This window comes from Thamnophis sirtalis, unplaced genomic scaffold (assembly GCF_051295495.1).
Source record: "Thamnophis sirtalis isolate CommonGarterSnake01/CBP01778 unplaced genomic scaffold, rThaSir2_p1.2 scaffold_6, whole genome shotgun sequence".
NCBI lineage: Eukaryota > Metazoa > Chordata > Lepidosauria > Squamata > Natricidae > Thamnophis > Thamnophis sirtalis.
The window spans coordinates 16,338,659-16,357,159 of NW_028261386.1; positions in this window are offsets into that span (position 1 = coordinate 16,338,659).

Consider the following 18,501-nt stretch of genomic DNA (forward strand, 5'->3'; position numbering starts at 1 on the left):
CAGGAAGCCTAGGTCAGAATATAAGGATTGTCACCTTTCACTGAAACAAGTATTCCCTTTTGGTTTTCTTCATTTTACCCTGGAGGGGAAAGAATCCCTTCCCTATTGGCAGCCATTGGAAAGCAGTGATGCTGTGCTCAGTTCTGTGCAAGAGTCCAGGCTGTGCAAAGAGATGGCAGGTGGATGACTTTTGCTGTCAAGGGCCAAAGCAGTATCGCTGCTATAATATCAGGGGTGAGCAACTTTGGGATTGTTGAAGGCTACATTTGTTTTGGGGAAAGTAGCAGGATACCTGGGAAAGTGATGGACTTTATTATTTGGAAATTGAGAGAGAGTCCAATTTTACACAGGCTGCTTTTTCTCTCTCTCAAACACTTGGGAGAAAACGTTTTTGCATGTCTGGTGTCACAAACACACACACACACACACACACACACACACACACACACACACACACACACAGCATACTAATCACTTAGCACCACTGTGCCTTCTTCCTGGCTCATCTCCATCCATCTTGTAATTGAATTGTGTGACATCAGTAACCCAAGAGCTATCTAGCAGGTCAAATTGAGATAAATGCTTCTATTCTAAGCCCCGGCAAGGGCCTGTTGGAGAGAGAAAAAGAGATGCTTTGCCAAAAATAAAATAAAAAGCATAATGACATTGATAATAGTATTACTTTAATAGTAATATGTTTAAAGTCAGCCAGCGCTGTACAAAAATTAGGTGTCATATAGAAATTGCCATCAAGATTACTATGTGATATTAAAGACATGGCACAGCTGGAGAGATAATGCCAGTGAAAGGTTGGCAAATACCAGCCTTAAAATGTGGTAAAATATGCAGAGCCACGATGCAACGCAGCACAGAATAAGATTCGGTTCAAAAGCAAACCAAGTCACCTACTAGGTCACCTACTGCATATTAGCTATATGTTGAGATATTTTCTGAGTTGCCTTTTGGCCCAAAGCACCATTTAAAACTTTCAAAGCAGCCTATTTTAGAATTGGAAAGACTACATTTTGGAAATATTTTATTTTAGAAAAGGACAACCATAAACAATCCAAGGGGCAGATTAGCCCAGTTTCTCAAACTTGGCAACTTGAAGATGTGTGGACATCAATTTTGAGAATTCCTTGGCTGGGGAATTTCTTGGAGTTGAAGTCCAGATGTCTTCAAATTGCCAAAGTTGAGAAACAGTGGGCTATAGATGTTCTCCAAATTACAACAAATTACTACAGGGACGCAGTGACTCAGTGGCTAAGACACTGAGCTTGTCGATCAGAAAGGTTGGCACTTCAACAGTTCGAATCCCTAGTGCCGCGTAACGGAGTGAGCCCCCGTTACTTGTCCCAACTTCTCCCAACCTAGCAGTTTGAAAGCAAGTAAAAATGCAAGTAGAAAAATAGGGACCACTTTGGTGGGAAGGTAACAGCGTTCCATGCGCCTTTGGCATTTAGTCATGCTGGTCTTTGGACAGCGCTGGCTCTTCGGCTTTGAAATAGAGATGAGCACCGTCCCTTGAGTCAGGAACGATTAGCACATATGTGTGAGGGGAACCTTTACCTTTACAGCTCTTAACTAAAAAGTAAAGATAATTCTATTAGAGAGAGATAATAATATACCAGTTGTGGAGGATCTGGAGACAAAGATGGGTTCCCAAATTCTTCTCTTTTTTCCTCCTCTTTTCCTATAAGACCAGAGTGTGGGATATCCAAGATAGAGAAAGTTCAGAGAATTAAGGCAAAAACAAGGAAATGTGTCCAAGAGATGTAGATGTAGACAAACTACCCAACTTGTTCCCTTAAAAGATTGTAACGGATAGAGATTAGACAATGAAGTCACCACAGCTATTTGTTAACAAAAATACAATGCTTATCAGGTTCGCCTGGTACGTCAGTTGCACCCCTTCCTGGATCGGGATAGCAGTAGCAGTAGACTTATATACCGCTTCATAGGCCTTTCAGGCCTCTCTAAGCGGTTTACAGAGAGTCAGCATATTGCCCCCAACAATCTGGGTCCTCATTTTACCCACCTCGGAAGGATGGAAGGCTGAGTCAACCCTGAGCCGGTGAGATTTGAACCGCTGACCTGCTGATCTAGCAGTAGCCTGCAGTGCTGCTTTTAACCACTGCGCCACCTTGGCTCCAGGCCCTCGTCCTTTCTCGCCTGGACTACTGTAACGCTCTCTACATGGGACTGCCCTTGAAGAGCACCCGGAGGCTTCAACTGGTCCAGAATGCGGCTGCGGGGGTTATCATGGGGGTACCTAGGTGCTCCCATGTTGCGCCCCTTTTAGGCGGCCTGCACTAGTTGCCAGTTGTCTTCTGGGTGCAATTCAAGGTACTAATTATGACCTTTAAAGCGCTCCATGGCTTAGGCCCAGGATACCTGCGAGACCACCTATTGCCACCAGTAGCCTCCCACTTCCAGTGCGATCCCACAGAGTTGGCCTCCTCAGGGTGCCGTCGGTCAGACAGTGTTGGCTAGCGACCCCCAGAGAGCCTTCTCTTTGGGAGCGCCTTCCCTCTGGAATGAGTTGCCCCCGGAGCTTCGTATAATCCCCAACCTCCGGTCCTTCCGACGCGCCCTAAAAAGTTGGCTTTTCCAGCAAGCCGGCCTGGCCTGAACAAAATAAAATAAATGATTGATTATTGTTAATTTTAATTGAATTTTTAATCTTAATTGGGTTTGTTTTTTGGATACTCTATTTTTTTTTTACTTTTGTAATATGTGTTTTTTTTAATGTTGTACACCACCTTGAGTCGTTGGGAGAAGGGCGACATATAAATCCAATAAACAAACAAACAAACAAACAAACAAGTCTGTCCTGTTAATAAAGTATTTCTGAGCTGACAATTCTGTAAAATAGAAAAATGGGAAAAGCAAATAAGCAGAATAGGGTGGCTGAGTTCAATAAACCACAGGGTCTAATAATCCGTAGCTAGTAAAAGATTGATTACAGCTACAAAGATTGTTGAACGAGCAGGCACAAAAACAGCCAGGGAAGTGATTAAAGCCTGGGAAACAGGGCCCTTGTCAGTCAACAGGAGTGTCAGTTCATCAAATTAGAAGGTGAGAGCTTGGCAGCACAAGGAAACAACAAGCAACAACTTACTATCCAGCCATCAACACCCTAATCAACATCTAAAAAGCCACACACAACAGGCACCTTATAAATACCACAGACAGAATAGCCCGAAGCAGGACACACTTCTGCTAAAGAGAATTTCCTGAGGAAGGGCTCCAGCACGGGTCCAAAAGCTTGGAAGACTAAACCCCTGGTCTTGGTGACCAGCCCAGATTTGATCCTCTAATAAAATGATTAATCCAATATTGGTTCAGTTCACACAATATGCTGAAACATAATCACTTTTTTGGAAACCATAGCAGATCAGCATGCCACATTTTTGGCTCAGTGTATTGCGCAAAGCCAATTGAGGTTTGAAACTTAAATCATTAGCATAGGTCAGCAGTGGTCTTTGGGATGTAGCTCTCTCTAAACCAAATTTCTTAGTACCGCGATAGCGAACCTATGGCACGTCTGCCACAGGTGGCACACAGAGTCCTCTCTGCGGGCATGCCAGCCATCGCCCCATCCCAACTCCACCGCGCATGCACTCACCTCCAGCTGGACAGCTGGTCTTCGGGTCTCTGCCACGCATGCACAGGGGTGGGGCACATGTGGGGGACGTGCATGCACAGGTGGTGAGCATGCATGGGGATACTCACGTTGCATTTTGGGACATGGCACAGCGCCATTGCGCCCCGTTTCGACTTTCAGGTTGGTACAGGAGGCCTTCCAGACCCAAAACTGACCCTGTTTGGGGCCTGGAAAGCCTCCTGCAAGCCAACCTGGAAGCCGAAAATGGGCGAGGGGGGGGCAGGGCACATGCACAGGAGGTGGGGAGTGCAGGGGCGGAATGTGCGCATGTGCAGGGGTGGTCGTGCACGCATTACATTATGGGAGCGGGCACACGGGCACTTTCAGTACACGATGACAAAAAGGTTAGTTATCCCCGTCCTAGTGAATCGAAGGAAACACAGTAAGGGAAAATGGATATTTATGGCCATTTTGTACCCTTATTAATTATTCTGAATTTATTATTATTCATTTTTTTATTTGCTTCTGTTCAATAATGCCGGATTCTCGGAGACTGTCTGGCCAAATCCCTGCAGTTTTCTTAGCAAGGTTTTCCAGGGGTGGTTTGCCATTGCCTCCTTCCTAGGGCTGAGAGAAAGTGGTTGGTCCAAGGTTCAGCTGGTTATGTGTCCAGGACAGGACTAGAACTCACAGTCTCCTGGTTTTTACTCTGGTGCCTTCACCATTATCCCACATTGACCAACTATTTTGATATATATTTTATATATTTTGATATATATTTTGATATAGGGCAACACAATGGGTTGTTTTCACAGTCACCATAATAACATACATCTAATAAAATGCAGCTATATTCTGCTTGTCCGAAAAGGTTCCAAAGGTGCTTTTTTCCCCCAAGAAACCCTTTTAGGAAGTGTAGGAAGTTATCACCCAGCCCTCTCCCATAAAAATGAAATATCCTAGGAAATATTGAAAAGGCAGAATATTTCTCTGGATGTGAACAGGAAGAAACATGTTTTATAAAGAGAGAATTGCTCCCTATAGCTTTCTGCCTTCACCCACTTTGTCAATGGGCCATTAAGGTGGCCGAGCCAGTCCCTTTACATAATAAAGAGTTCTCTCCTTCAGCTCCAGGGGGGATGGGATTAAGGCATGATAGTATTGGGCCTTTACCCAACTCACCACATGGCATCTCAACCAAACCTGGATTCAAAACACAGCCTAGAGAGTTGCCCCTGCATGGTCCCATGGGAGTCTGACAACCAATCAGAATACAAGCTCAAGTTCAAAGGCCAGAGAGAGCATAAAACCAGGAACTTTCAGCATATCAGCCCTTCTCTCTTTTTCTCCACCAACACTGAAGCATGTGATCACCTTTTCTCTTCAGGACTCAAGCCATGTGGTCCTGTCCACCATTAAAATCATCTTTCCAAGCAGCCTCCATGTCTCCAGTGTCTTTTTCCCCACTTGGAGCCGAACCCAGAAGGACATTTCTTCCAACAGAGGATTTATACTAGTCATTTGCATCCTTTTAGAAAGTCATTAAGGTCACCTGGAGGTTAATCTCAGGGTCACCTGAGTAGTTCAAATGGGTGTGGAGCCTTCTTGGAACTGTTAAAAGGACTGTGTTGTAGATAGATGATGTTGTATCCCTCCCCCTCTGTTGAGAGAAGGCTGTTCAATTTTGACATCGTTGGCCTCTTTAACTCCACTTACAAATTCTTCCATTCCCCACCATCCAGTCAGAGCTGAAGAAGCTTCTTGGAAGAGAAGCGAAATGTCTTCAAAGAAAAACTAGAAAGCCCAGCTGCCTCTTGAAAAAAGCACCTTTGGGACAACCATGACCTGGATGACTGAGAATCTCCATAGATATTTTCCAAAAAAAGGTTTCTTCTTCCAAGAGCCAAGGTGGCGCAGTGGTTAAATGCAGCACTGTAGGCTACTGCTAGATCAGCAGTTCAGCGGTTCAAATCTCACCAGCTCAGGGTTGACTCAGCCTGCCATCCTTCCGAGGTGGGTAAAATGAGGACCCAGATTGTTGGGGGCAATATGCTGACTCTCTGTAAACCGCTTAGAGAGGCCTGAAAAGCCTATGAAGCGGTATATAAGTCTACTGCTATTGCTATTGCTATTCTACTTTTTCTTTCTTTTTGTCTAGTTTTAAAAGTGCCATTACAGCTACAAGCCTCAGGGGATGGATGGTAGTGCAGAATTTGAGAAAGCATGCATAATATTGCTTGCATTTAAAACCCTTCAGATTTCATAACTGGGACACATTGCTGAATTCCATTTATCTGGGCATAGCGTTTTCCCCACCTGGATTTTTAAAATAAGCCCACAAAGACTCTTTCTTCTTCTACATACTTATTTCTTCTGATTAAAACAGACCTACATCATTTGGCCCATGTGAAACTTTAAAAAAAGTTATTCAGTTCCATCTGGAACATGGAAAACAACCAAGTTAGATTCTTAGTTCCTCGAACATTACTGGTGCCATTTATATAACAGATTAACAGAGTGGGAAGGGACTTTATAAGTCATCTAGTCCAAACCTCCCCCTCCCCCGCTCAAGCAGAAGACACTACACCATTTGTGACAAATGGCAGTCCAATCCCCTCTTGAAAGTCTCAAGTGATGAAGCTCCCACAACTTCCAAAGGGCTCCAAATCCAATGGCGACGTACATTTTGCTCTGCGAATTCATGGAGAGCTAATCCTAACCCTAAGTGGAATTTTCCCCAAAGGCATTTCCCCATGGATTTTGCCAGGAAATGTATATAAGGCCAGCTAAAAAGTCCTGCTCCCTCCTAACTATACTGATGGGCTCCAAATCCAATGGCAATATCCATTTTCCTCTGCGAATTCATGGAGAGCTAACCCTAACCCTAAGTGGAATTTTCCCCAATGGCATTCCCCATGTATTTTACAAGGAAATATACATAAGTCTGGTTAAAAAGTCGTGCTCCCTCCTAAACATATTGATGGGCTCCAAATCCAATAGCGATGTCCGTTTTGCTCTGCGAATTCATGGAGAGCTAATCCTAACCCTAAGTGGAATTTTCCCCAAAGGCATTTCCCCATGGATTTTGCCAGGAAATGTATATAAGGCCAGCTAAAAAGTCGTGCTCCCTCCTAACTATACTTATGGGCTCCAAATCCAATGGCGATATCCATTTTCCTCTGCGAATTCATGGAGAGCTAACCCTAACCCTAACTGGAATTTTCACCAATGGCCTTCCCCATGTATTTTATTAGAAAATATACATAAGTCTGGTTAAAAAGTCGTGCTCCCTCCTAACCATACTGATGGGCTCCAAATCCAATGGCGACGTCCATTTTGCTCTGCGAATTCATGGAGAGCTAACCCTAACCCTAACTGGAATTTTCCCCAATGGCATTCCCCATGTATTTTATTAGGGAATATACATAAGTCTGGTTAAAAACTCGTGCTCCCTCCTAACCATACTGATGGGCTCCAAATCCAATGGCAACGTCCATTTTGCTCTGCGAATTCATGGAGAGCTAACCCTAACCCTAAGTGGAATTTTCCCCAATGGCATTCCCCATGTATTTTATTAGGAAATATACATAAGTCTGGTTAAAAAGTCGTGCTCCCTTCTAACCATACTGATGGGCTCCAAATCCAATGGCGACATCCATTTTGCTCTGCGAATTCATGGAGAGCTAACCCTAACCCTAAGTGGAATTTTCCCCAATGGCATTCCCCATGTATTTTACAAGGAAATATACAAAAGTCTTGTTAAAAAGTTGTGCTCCCTCCTAACCATACTGATGGGCTCCCAATCCAATAGCGATGTCCGTTTTGCTCTGCGAATTCATGGAGAGCTAATCCTAACCCTAAGTGGGATTTTCCCCAATGGCATTCCCCATGGATTTTGCCAGGAAATGTATATAAGGCCAGGTAAAAAGTCGTGCTCCCACCTAACTATACTTATGGGCTCCAAATCCAATGGCGATATCCATTTTCCTCTGCAAATTCATGGAGATCTAACCCTAACCCTAACTGGAATTTTCCCCAATGGCCTTCCCCATGTATTTTATTAGAAAATATACATAAGTCTGGTTAAAAAGTCGTGCTCCCTCCTAACCATACTGATGGGCTCCAAATCCAATGGCGACGTCCATTTTGCTCTGCGAATTCATGGAGAGCTAACCCTAACCCTAACTGGAATTTTCCCCAAAGGCATTTCCCCATGGATTTTGCCAGGAAATGTATATAAGGCCAGCTAAAAAGTCGTGCTCCCTCCTAACTATAATTATGGGCTCCAAATCCAATGGCGATATCCATTTTCCTCTCCGAATTCATGGAGAGCTAACCCTAACCCTTACTGGAATTTTCCCCAATGCATTTCCCCATGTATTTTATTGGAAAATATACATAAGTCTGGTTAAAAAGTAATGCTCCCTCCTAACCATACTGATGGGCTCCAAATCCAATGGCGACCTCCATTTTGCTCTGCGAATTCATGGAGAGCTAACCCTAACCCTAAGTGGAATTTTCCCCAATGGCATTCCCCATGTATTTTATTAGGAAATATACATAAATCTGGTTAAAAAGTCATGCTCCCTCCTAACCATACTGATGGGCTCCAAATCCAATGGCGACGTCCATTTTGCTCTGCGAATTCATGGAGAGCTAACCCTAACCCTAACTGGAATTTTCCCCAGTGGCATTCCCCATGTATTTTATTAGGAAATATATATAAGTCTGGTTAAAAACTCGTGCTCCCTCCTAACCATACTGATGGGCTCCAAATCCAATGGCGACGTCCATTTTGCTCTGCGAATTCATGGAGAGCTAATCCTAACCCTAAGTGGAATTTTCCCCAGTGGCATTCCCCATGTATTTTATTAGGAAATATACATAAGTCTGGTTAAAAAGTCGTGCTCCCTCGTAACCATACTGATGGGCTCCAAATTCAATGGTGACGTCCATTTTGCTCTGTGAATTCATGGAGAGCTAACCCTAACTGGAATTTTCCCCAATGGCATTCCCCATGTATTTTATTAGGAAATATACATAAGTCTGGTTAAAAACTCGTGCTCCCTCCTAACCATACTGATGGGCTCCAAATCCAATGGCGACGTCCATTTTGCTCTACAAATTCAAGGAGAGCTAACCCTAACCCTAAGTGGAATTTTCCCCAATGGCATTCCCCATGTATTTTACAAGGAAATATACATAAAACTGGTTAAAAAGTCCTGCTCCCTCCTAACCATACTGATGGGCTCCAAATCCAATTCCGATGTCCGTTTTGCTCTGCGAATTCATGGAGAGCTAACCCTAACCCTAACTGGAATTTTCCCCAAAGGCATTTCCCCATGGATTTTGCCAGGAAATGTATATAAGGCCAGCTAAAAAGTCGTGCTCCCTCCTAACTATAATTATGGGCTCCAAATCCAATGGCGATATCCATTTTCCTCTCCGAATTCATGGAGAGCTAACCCTAACCCTTACTGGAATTTTCCCCAATGCATTTCCCCATGTATTTTATTGGAAAATATACATAAGTCTGGTTAAAAAGTAATGCTCCCTCCTAACCATACTGATGGGCTCCAAATCCAATGGCGACCTCCATTTTGCTCTGCGAATTCATGGAGAGCTAACCCTAACCCTAAGTGGAATTTTCCCCAATGGCATTCCCCATGTATTTTATTAGGAAATATACATAAATCTGGTTAAAAAGTCATGCTCCCTCCTAACCATACTGATGGGCTCCAAATCCAATGGCGACGTCCATTTTGCTCTGCGAATTCATGGAGAGCTAACCCTAACCCTAACTGGAATTTTCCCCAGTGGCATTCCCCATGTATTTTATTAGGAAATATATATAAGTCTGGTTAAAAACTCGTGCTCCCTCCTAACCATACTGATGGGCTCCAAATCCAATGGCGACGTCCATTTTGCTCTGCGAATTCATGGAGAGCTAATCCTAACCCTAAGTGGAATTTTCCCCAGTGGCATTCCCCATGTATTTTATTAGGAAATATACATAAGTCTGGTTAAAAAGTCGTGCTCCCTCGTAACCATACTGATGGGCTCCAAATTCAATGGTGACGTCCATTTTGCTCTGTGAATTCATGGAGAGCTAACCCTAACTGGAATTTTCCCCAATGGCATTCCCCATGTATTTTATTAGGAAATATACATAAGTCTGGTTAAAAACTCGTGCTCCCTCCTAACCATACTGATGGGCTCCAAATCCAATGGCGACATCCATTTTGCTCTGCGAATTCATGGAGAGCTAACCCTAACCCTAAGTGGAATTTTCCCCAATGGCATTCCCCATGTATTTTACAAGGAAATATACATAAGTCTGGTTAAAAAGTCGTGCTCCCTCCTAAACATATTGATGGGCTCCAAATCCAATAGCGATGTCCGTTTTGCTCTGCGAATTCATGGAGAGCTAACCCTAACCCTAACTGGAATTTTCCCCAAAGGCATTTCCCCATGGATTTTGCCAGGAAATGTATATAAGGCCAGCTAAAAAGTCCTGCTCCCTCCTAACTATACTGATGGGCTCCAAATCCAATGGCAATATCCATTTTCCTCTGCGAATTCATGGAGAGCTAACCCTAACCCTAACTGGAATTTTCCCCAATGGCATTCCCCATGTATTTTATTAGGAAATATACATAAGTCTGGTTAAAAAGTTGTGCTCCCTCCTAACCATACTGATGGGCTCCAAATCCAATGGCGACGTCCATTTTCCTCTGCGAATTCATGGAGAGCTAACCCTAACCCTAACTGGAATTTTCCCCAATGGCATTCCCCATGTATTTTATTAGGAATTATACATAAGTCTGGTCAAAAAGTCGTGCTCCCTCCTAACCATACTGATGGGCTCCAAATATAATGGCGACGTCCATTTTGCTCTGCGAATTCATGGAGAGCTAACCCTAACCCTAAGTGGAATTTTCCCCAATGGCATTCCCCATGTATTTTACAAGGAAATATACATAAGTCTGGTTAAAAAGTCGTGCTCCCTCCTAAACATATTGATGGGCTCCAAATCCAATAGCGATGTCCGTTTTGCTCTGCGAATTCATGGAGAGCTAATCCTAACCCTAAGTGGAATTTTCCCCAAAGGCATTTCCCCATGGATTTTGCCAGGAAATGTATATAAGGCCAGCTAAAAAGTCGTGCTCCCTCCTAACTATACTTATGGGCTCCAAATCCAATGGCGATATCCATTTTCCTCTGCGAATTCATGGAGAGCTAACCCTAACCCTAACTGGAATTTTCACCAATGGCCTTCCCCATGTATTTTATTAGAAAATATACATAAGTCTGGTTAAAAAGTCGTGCTCCCTCCTAACCATACTGATGGGCTCCAAATCCAATGGCGACGTCCATTTTGCTCTGCGAATTCATGGAGAGCTAACCCTAACCCTAACTGGAATTTTCCCCAATGGCATTCCCCATGTATTTTATTAGGGAATATACATAAGTCTGGTTAAAAACTCGTGCTCCCTCCTAACCATACTGATGGGCTCCAAATCCAATGGCAACGTCCATTTTGCTCTGCGAATTCATGGAGAGCTAACCCTAACCCTAAGTGGAATTTTCCCCAATGGCATTCCCCATGTATTTTATTAGGAAATATACATAAGTCTGGTTAAAAAGTCGTGCTCCCTTCTAACCATACTGATGGGCTCCAAATCCAATGGCGACATCCATTTTGCTCTGCGAATTCATGGAGAGCTAACCCTAACCCTAAGTGGAATTTTCCCCAATGGCATTCCCCATGTATTTTACAAGGAAATATACAAAAGTCTTGTTAAAAAGTTGTGCTCCCTCCTAACCATACTGATGGGCTCCCAATCCAATAGCGATGTCCGTTTTGCTCTGCGAATTCATGGAGAGCTAATCCTAACCCTAAGTGGGATTTTCCCCAATGGCATTCCCCATGGATTTTGCCAGGAAATGTATATAAGGCCAGGTAAAAAGTCGTGCTCCCACCTAACTATACTTATGGGCTCCAAATCCAATGGCGATATCCATTTTCCTCTGCAAATTCATGGAGATCTAACCCTAACCCTAACTGGAATTTTCCCCAATGGCCTTCCCCATGTATTTTATTAGAAAATATACATAAGTCTGGTTAAAAAGTCGTGCTCCCTCCTAACCATACTGATGGGCTCCAAATCCAATGGCGACGTCCATTTTGCTCTGCGAATTCATGGAGAGCTAACCCTAACCCTAACTGGAATTTTCCCCAAAGGCATTTCCCCATGGATTTTGCCAGGAAATGTATATAAGGCCAGCTAAAAAGTCGTGCTCCCTCCTAACTATAATTATGGGCTCCAAATCCAATGGCGATATCCATTTTCCTCTCCGAATTCATGGAGAGCTAACCCTAACCCTTACTGGAATTTTCCCCAATGCATTTCCCCATGTATTTTATTGGAAAATATACATAAGTCTGGTTAAAAAGTAATGCTCCCTCCTAACCATACTGATGGGCTCCAAATCCAATGGCGACCTCCATTTTGCTCTGCGAATTCATGGAGAGCTAACCCTAACCCTAAGTGGAATTTTCCCCAATGGCATTCCCCATGTATTTTATTAGGAAATATACATAAATCTGGTTAAAAAGTCATGCTCCCTCCTAACCATACTGATGGGCTCCAAATCCAATGGCGACGTCCATTTTGCTCTGCGAATTCATGGAGAGCTAACCCTAACCCTAACTGGAATTTTCCCCAGTGGCATTCCCCATGTATTTTATTAGGAAATATATATAAGTCTGGTTAAAAACTCGTGCTCCCTCCTAACCATACTGATGGGCTCCAAATCCAATGGCGACGTCCATTTTGCTCTGCGAATTCATGGAGAGCTAATCCTAACCCTAAGTGGAATTTTCCCCAGTGGCATTCCCCATGTATTTTATTAGGAAATATACATAAGTCTGGTTAAAAAGTCGTGCTCCCTCGTAACCATACTGATGGGCTCCAAATTCAATGGTGACGTCCATTTTGCTCTGTGAATTCATGGAGAGCTAACCCTAACTGGAATTTTCCCCAATGGCATTCCCCATGTATTTTATTAGGAAATATACATAAGTCTGGTTAAAAACTCGTGCTCCCTCCTAACCATACTGATGGGCTCCAAATCCAATGGCGACATCCATTTTGCTCTGCGAATTCATGGAGAGCTAACCCTAACCCTAAGTGGAATTTTCCCCAATGGCATTCCCCATGTATTTTACAAGGAAATATACATAAGTCTGGTTAAAAAGTCGTGCTCCCTCCTAACCATACTGATGGGCTCCAAATCCAATTCCGATGTCCGTTTTGCTCTGCGAATTCATGGAGAGCTAATCCTAACCCTAAGTGGGATTTTCCCCAATGGCATTCCCCATGTATTTTATTAGGAAATATACATAAGTCTGGTTAAAAAGTCGTGCTCCCTCGTAACCATACTGATGGGCTCCAAATTCAATGGTGACGTCCATTTTGCTCTGTGAATTCATGGAGAGCTAACCCTAACTGGAATTTTCCCCAATGGCATTCCCCATGTATTTTATTAGGAAATATACATAAGTCTGGTTAAAAAGTTGTGCTCCCTCCTAACCATACTGATGGGCTCCAAATCCAATGGCGACGTCCATTTTCCTCTGCGAATTCATGGAGAGCTAACCCTAACCCTAACTGGAATTTTCCCCAATGGCATTCCCCATGTATTTTATTAGGAATTATACATAAGTCTGGTCAAAAAGTCGTGCTCCCTCCTAACCATACTGATGGGCTCCAAATATAATGGCGACGTCCATTTTGCTCTGCGAATTCATGGAGAGCTAACCCTAACCCTAAGTGGAATTTTCCCCAATGGCATTCCCCATGTATTTTACAAGGAAATATACATAAGTCTGGTTAAAAAGTCGTGCTCCCTCCTAAACATATTGATGGGCTCCAAATCCAATAGCGATGTCCGTTTTGCTCTGCGAATTCATGGAGAGCTAATCCTAACCCTAAGTGGAATTTTCCCCAAAGGCATTTCCCCATGGATTTTGCCAGGAAATGTATATAAGGCCAGCTAAAAAGTCGTGCTCCCTCCTAACTATACTTATGGGCTCCAAATCCAATGGCGATATCCATTTTCCTCTGCGAATTCATGGAGAGCTAACCCTAACCCTAACTGGAATTTTCACCAATGGCCTTCCCCATGTATTTTATTAGAAAATATACATAAGTCTGGTTAAAAAGTCGTGCTCCCTCCTAACCATACTGATGGGCTCCAAATCCAATGGCGACGTCCATTTTGCTCTGCGAATTCATGGAGAGCTAACCCTAACCCTAACTGGAATTTTCCCCAATGGCATTCCCCATGTATTTTATTAGGGAATATACATAAGTCTGGTTAAAAACTCGTGCTCCCTCCTAACCATACTGATGGGCTCCAAATCCAATGGCAACGTCCATTTTGCTCTGCGAATTCATGGAGAGCTAACCCTAACCCTAAGTGGAATTTTCCCCAATGGCATTCCCCATGTATTTTATTAGGAAATATACATAAGTCTGGTTAAAAAGTCGTGCTCCCTTCTAACCATACTGATGGGCTCCAAATCCAATGGCGACATCCATTTTGCTCTGCGAATTCATGGAGAGCTAACCCTAACCCTAAGTGGAATTTTCCCCAATGGCATTCCCCATGTATTTTACAAGGAAATATACAAAAGTCTTGTTAAAAAGTTGTGCTCCCTCCTAACCATACTGATGGGCTCCCAATCCAATAGCGATGTCCGTTTTGCTCTGCGAATTCATGGAGAGCTAATCCTAACCCTAAGTGGGATTTTCCCCAATGGCATTCCCCATGGATTTTGCCAGGAAATGTATATAAGGCCAGGTAAAAAGTCGTGCTCCCACCTAACTATACTTATGGGCTCCAAATCCAATGGCGATATCCATTTTCCTCTGCAAATTCATGGAGATCTAACCCTAACCCTAACTGGAATTTTCCCCAATGGCCTTCCCCATGTATTTTATTAGAAAATATACATAAGTCTGGTTAAAAAGTCGTGCTCCCTCCTAACCATACTGATGGGCTCCAAATCCAATGGCGACGTCCATTTTGCTCTGCGAATTCATGGAGAGCTAACCCTAACCCTAACTGGAATTTTCCCCAAAGGCATTTCCCCATGGATTTTGCCAGGAAATGTATATAAGGCCAGCTAAAAAGTCGTGCTCCCTCCTAACTATAATTATGGGCTCCAAATCCAATGGCGATATCCATTTTCCTCTCCGAATTCATGGAGAGCTAACCCTAACCCTTACTGGAATTTTCCCCAATGCATTTCCCCATGTATTTTATTGGAAAATATACATAAGTCTGGTTAAAAAGTAATGCTCCCTCCTAACCATACTGATGGGCTCCAAATCCAATGGCGACCTCCATTTTGCTCTGCGAATTCATGGAGAGCTAACCCTAACCCTAAGTGGAATTTTCCCCAATGGCATTCCCCATGTATTTTATTAGGAAATATACATAAATCTGGTTAAAAAGTCATGCTCCCTCCTAACCATACTGATGGGCTCCAAATCCAATGGCGACGTCCATTTTGCTCTGCGAATTCATGGAGAGCTAACCCTAACCCTAACTGGAATTTTCCCCAGTGGCATTCCCCATGTATTTTATTAGGAAATATATATAAGTCTGGTTAAAAACTCGTGCTCCCTCCTAACCATACTGATGGGCTCCAAATCCAATGGCGACGTCCATTTTGCTCTGCGAATTCATGGAGAGCTAATCCTAACCCTAAGTGGAATTTTCCCCAGTGGCATTCCCCATGTATTTTATTAGGAAATATACATAAGTCTGGTTAAAAAGTCGTGCTCCCTCGTAACCATACTGATGGGCTCCAAATTCAATGGTGACGTCCATTTTGCTCTGTGAATTCATGGAGAGCTAACCCTAACTGGAATTTTCCCCAATGGCATTCCCCATGTATTTTATTAGGAAATATACATAAGTCTGGTTAAAAACTCGTGCTCCCTCCTAACCATACTGATGGGCTCCAAATCCAATGGCGACATCCATTTTGCTCTGCGAATTCATGGAGAGCTAACCCTAACCCTAAGTGGAATTTTCCCCAATGGCATTCCCCATGTATTTTACAAGGAAATATACATAAGTCTGGTTAAAAAGTCGTGCTCCCTCCTAACCATACTGATGGGCTCCAAATCCAATTCCGATGTCCGTTTTGCTCTGCGAATTCATGGAGAGCTAATCCTAACCCTAAGTGGGATTTTCCCCAATGGCATTCCCCATGTATTTTATTAGGAAATATACATAAGTCTGGTTAAAAAGTCGTGCTCCCTCGTAACCATACTGATGGGCTCCAAATTCAATGGTGACGTCCATTTTGCTCTGTGAATTCATGGAGAGCTAACCCTAACTGGAATTTTCCCCAACGGCATTCCCCATGTATTTTTTTAGGAAATATACATAAGTCTGGTTAAAAACTCGTGCTCCCTCCTAACCATACTGATGGGCTCCAAATCCAATGGCGACGTCCATTTTGCTCTGCGAATTCATGGAGAGCTAACCCTAACCCTAACTGGAATTTTCCCCAAAGGCATTTCCCCATGGATTTTGCCAGGAAATGTATATAAGGCCAGCTAAAAAGTCGTGCTCCCTCCTAACTATACTTATGGGCTCCAAATCCAATGGCGATATCCATTTTCCTCTGCGAATTCATGGAGAGCTAACCCTAACCCTTACTGGAATTTTCCCCAATGCATTCCCCATGTATTTTATTAGAAAATATACATAAGTCTGGTTAAAAAGTCGTGCTCCCTCCTAACCATACTGATGGGCTCCAAATCCAATTCCGATGTCCGTTTTGCTCTGCGAATTCATGGAGAGCTAATCCTAACCCTAAGTGGGATTTTCCCCAATGGCATTCCCCATGTATTTTATTAGGAAATATACATAAGTCTGGTTAAAAAGTCGTGCTCCCTCGTAACCATACTGATGGGCTCCAAATTCAATGGTGACGTCCATTTTGCTCTGTGAATTCATGGAGAGCTAACCCTAACTGGAATTTTCCCCAACGGCATTCCCCATGTATTTTTTTAGGAAATATACATAAGTCTGGTTAAAAACTCGTGCTCCCTCCTAACCATACTGATGGGCTCCAAATCCAATGGCGACGTCCATTTTGCTCTGCGAATTCATGGAGAGCTAACCCTAACCCTAACTGGAATTTTCCCCAAAGGCATTTCCCCATGGATTTTGCCAGGAAATGTATATAAGGCCAGCTAAAAAGTCGTGCTCCCTCCTAACTATACTTATGGGCTCCAAATCCAATGGCGATATCCATTTTCCTCTGCGAATTCATGGAGAGCTAACCCTAACCCTTACTGGAATTTTCCCCAATGCATTCCCCATGTATTTTATTAGAAAATATACATAAGTCTGGTTAAAAAGTCGTGCTCCCTCCTAACCATACTGATGGGCTCCAAATCCAATGGCGACCTCCATTTTGCTCTGCGAATTCATGGAGAGCTAACCCTAACCCTAAGTGGAATTTTCCCCAATGGCATTCCCCATGTATTTTATTAGGAAATATACATAAATCTGGTTAAAAAGTCATGCTCCCTCCTAACCATACTGATGGGCTCCAAATCCAATGGCGACGTCCATTTTCCTCTGCGAATTCATGGAGAGCTAACCCTAACCCTAACTGGAATTTTCCCCAGTGGCATTCCCCATGTATTTTATTAGGAAATATACATAAGTCTGGTTAAAAAGTCGTGCTCCCTCCTAACCATACTGATGGGCTCCAAATTCAATGGTGACGTCCATTTTGCTCTGTGAATTCATGGAGAGCTAACCCTAACCCTAACTGGAATTTTCCCCAATGGCATTCCCCATGTATTTTATTAGGAAATATACATAAGTCTGGTTAAAAACTCGTGCTCCCTCCTAACCATACTGATGGGCTCCAAATCCAATGGCAACGTCCATTTTGCTCTGCGAATTCATGGAGAGCTAACCCTAACCCTAACTGGAATTTTCCCCAATGGCATTCCCCATGTATTTTATTAGGAAATATACATAAGTCTGGTTAAAAACTCGTTCTCCCTCCTAACCATACTGATGGGCTCCAAATCCAATGGCAACGTCCATTTTGCTCTGCGAATTCATGGAGAGCTAACCCTAACCCTAAGTGGAATTTTCCCCAATGGCATTCCCCATGTATTTTATTAGGAAATATACATAAGTCTGGTTAAAAAGTCGTGCTCCCTTCTAACCATACTGATGGGCTCCAAATCCAATGGTGACGTCCATTTTGCTCTACAAATTCATGGAGAGCTAACCCTAACCCTAAGTGGAATTTTCCCCAATGGCATTCCCCATGTATTTTACAAGGAAATATACATAAGTCTGGTTAAAAAGTCGTGCTCCCTCCTAACCATACTGATGGGCTCCAAATCCAATGGCGACATCCATTTTGCTCTGCGAATTCATGGAGAGCTAACCCTAACCCTAAGTGGAATTTTCCCCAATGGCATTCCCCATGTATTTTACAAGGAAATATACAAAAGTCTTGTTAAAAAGTTGTGCTCCCTCCTAACCATACTGACGGGCTCCAAATCCAATGGCGACATCCATTTTGCTCTGCGAATTCATGGAGAGCTAACCCTAACCCTAAGTGGAATTTTCCCCAATGGCATTCCCCATGTATTTTACAAGGAAATATACAAAAGTCTTGTTAAAAAGTTGTGCTCCCTCCTAACCATACTGATGGGCTCCCAATCCAATAGCGATGTCCGTTTTGCTCTGCGAATTCATGGAGAGCTAATCCTAACCCTAAGTGGGATTTTCCCCAATGGCATTCCCCATGGATTTTGCCAGGAAATGTATAT